Raw genomic sequence first — 3,415 nt, forward strand, 5'->3', positions numbered from 1 at the left:
GTTAAAAGTCACAGGAGGTCTAAATTTAAAGGGTGTGAATAACTCATTAATTCGAATTCATGGTAAGATTTATGATCAAATTAGTCTTGACAAGTTGACGGGATGTTGGTTCGACGTAACATTACTTGTTGTCGACGATAACACCATGTCTTTCGATATGTTGTTGGGTAGAGATTTTTTCTCAAATGCCAATATTCGTCTAATTTTTCAAAACGGAGCTTTCGAATTTGAACATCTTCCATCGACTACGACAGAAATTAATTATATTTGTTTAATTAATACTGTAGAAGAGAGGACCCTTTACGATGAGATAACAGATAATTTAGATCCAGACTTGAGTTATAAAACTAAATCAGATTTGTTGAACGTATTCAAAGAAGTAAATGAGACTAAAGTCGATCCAGTTAACGACGACTATAACATCAGAGTTCATTTGAAAGACTCCTCTCTCTATCGCTATGCGCCTAGACGTATGTCTTATACGGAGAAACTAACCTTAGAGCGAATCACCGATGATCTACTTGAGCGTAATATAATTAAACCGAGCATTTCTCCTTATTGCGCGAGGGTGGTGCTAGTAAAGAAGCGAAGTGGGAAGGATCGCATGTGCATCGATCTAAGACCGTTGAATCAGCGTGTATTTCAACAAAAATATCCATTCCCGATTATTGAAGACCAACTAGATTCACTTTTTGGTAAAGAGATTTTCACGAAACTTGATCTGCGTGACGGCTTTCATCAAATTCGAATACACCCGGACGATACTAAATACTTTGCTTTCGCTACACCACACGGTCAATATGAATACGTGAAAATGCCATTCGGTTATTCGGAAGCGCCTGCGGAATTTCAAAAAAGAATACTGCAGATTTTCGCGCCGTTAATCAAAAGCAGAAAGGTTCAAATATATATGGACGATTTGTTAATCGCAACGCGAACAGCCGAAGAAAACTTGGAGATACTTGAGGAGGTTCTATTATTGCTAAAACAATATCAGTTGGAATTGAATCTATCGAAGTGCCTGTTTTTGCAAAAGGAGATTGAATATCTTGGATATTCAGTTTCGGGTAAGGGTATAACAATGAGCAAACGTCATGTGCAAGCAATTTTAGATTTTCCTTATCCAAAGAATCTGAGAGAATTGAAAAGTTTTTTGGGCCTTACTAGCTATTTCAGACGGTTTATTAAAGATTACGCTATAAAAGCAAGACCTCTTCAAGTATTGACTAGGAAGGGTATAGATTTTCAGTTTACCGGGGAGTGCGTAGAAAGCTTTAACTTATTGAAAAGGGAATTAACTTCTCCCCCGGTACTTTGTATATATAGCGCGGCGGCCGAGACCGAGTTGCACACGGACGCCAGTAGTCATGGCTTCGGTGCAATTCTACTGCAGAGACAGTCATCGGGTAGCATGGCTCCGATTGCGTATTTTAGCAGAGCCACAATAGATACAGAAAAACGCTATCACAGTTTCGAGTTAGAAACGTTGGCAATAGTAAAAGCAATAGAACGCTTCCACGTGTATTTACAAGGCATAAAATTTAAAGTCATAACCGACTGTAATGCCTTAGCTTTAGCAATGAAAAAGATTAACATAAATCCGAAAATAGCAAGGTGGTCTTTGGCTCTGCAGAACTATCACTTGGAGCTTGTTCACCGTTCGTCCAATAGAATGACTCACGTGGATTGTCTAAGCAGAATTACGGAAACGGTAAATGTGATTACGGCAGAGGATGAACTCATGTACAAACAATTGTCCGACATTAAATTGAAGAATCTGGTTCAGAATATCGAGTTGAATGGTCATAAAAATTTTACACTCATTGACGGATTATTATTCCGGTTATATAAGGGTAATGAACTATTTGTAGTCCCTGAGGGAATGATTAATAACGTTATAAGAATATACCATGACGAAATGGGTCATGTGGGAGTAGAGAAAACGATACAGGGAATATTAAATCAGTATTGGTTCCCATGTCTGAAGATCAAGGTACGAGAATATATAGATAACTGCATAAAATGCCTTTCTTTTTCCTTAGCAGCAGGAATGCAAGAGGGAGAGATGCAGATTTTCGAAAGGGGTAAAGTTCCATTTAAAACGTTGCATCTCGATCATTTCGGACCTCTCGATGAAACGGAAGAAGGGTTCAAATATATATTGGTAATTGTAGAAGCGTTTACAAAATTTACTTGGCTGTTTGCCACAAGGTCTACAGGGTCAAATGAAGTAATAAATTGTCTAAATTCCATATTTAATATTTTTGGTTTACCGGAGAGAATTATAAGTGATAGGGGTACAGCTTTTACTTCACATGTATTTACAGACTATATTAAAGAAAAAGAAATTAAACAAGTTTTGGTAGCAGTAGCATCGCCTTGGGCAAATGGTTTAGTCAAACGGGTTAATCGATTTTTAAAATCAACATTGGCTAAAATTACAGATGATCGCAAAGAATGGACAAATTGTTTATATACTGCCCAGCACGTTTTAAATAATACTTTTCACAAGGCCATAAAGTCAACTCCAAGTAAATTGTTATTAGGGTATAATCAAAGAAAAACAGAAGACGAGAATTTGAAAGTATATATTAATCAATTGAGAAATTTGGAAGTTAATTTAGAAGAGGAAAGAGATCAGGCTAGAGATATAGCGTACTCTACTAATAAGAAACTTCAAGAATACAATAAAACCCAGTATGATAGGAGACATAAAAAGATATCTATGTATAAAGTGGGAGATCTGGTATTGATAAGAGTATTGCAGCATAAGCCAGGCACTAACATTAAACTAGCCCCAAAATATAAGGGACCATATCGAATCAACGCGGTACTAAAAAAGAATAGGTTCGTAGTAGCTGACATACCTGGATATAATTTAACGCAAAAGCCACTTAATACGATCTTGTCAGCAGACAAATTAAAACCTTGGATAAGGACAACAGGTCCAGAAAGCGAGGAGAGATCGGAAAACGAAATAGAAAATGATTCTTCTGCTTCGGAATAATGAGACTAGCATCTAAAGATATATAAGTTAAAAGCAAATCAATAAATAAAGGATGAAAAGGGGAGAACTCGATGTTGTGAAACCAGAATTCTGCTAAGAACACATAACTGCGTTTGAAATAAGTAATATTAAGCTAATTTATATTGTTTTATTATATTATATGGTTTTATTATAATTGATGTATAAAGTTTTAAGAAAAGTGATATATGATTGTGATAGTGGTAAAGAATAATGTTTCTTATGGAAATCAAGTGTAATATTGCGAAAAAAAAGGGGTTTTACATTGTAAAGTTAAAATAAGTTATGCGTTAAAGATACGTGCTAATAACGGTTGATAAAAATATATGTGATGATAACGTAAAATGGTAAAAAGATATTGTGAAACAAATTTGTAGTACGGCTAGTTCG

This window comes from Wasmannia auropunctata, unplaced genomic scaffold (assembly GCF_000956235.1).
Source record: "Wasmannia auropunctata unplaced genomic scaffold, wasmannia.A_1.0 LD336033.1, whole genome shotgun sequence".
In the NCBI taxonomy this organism is placed as follows: domain Eukaryota; kingdom Metazoa; phylum Arthropoda; class Insecta; order Hymenoptera; family Formicidae; genus Wasmannia; species Wasmannia auropunctata.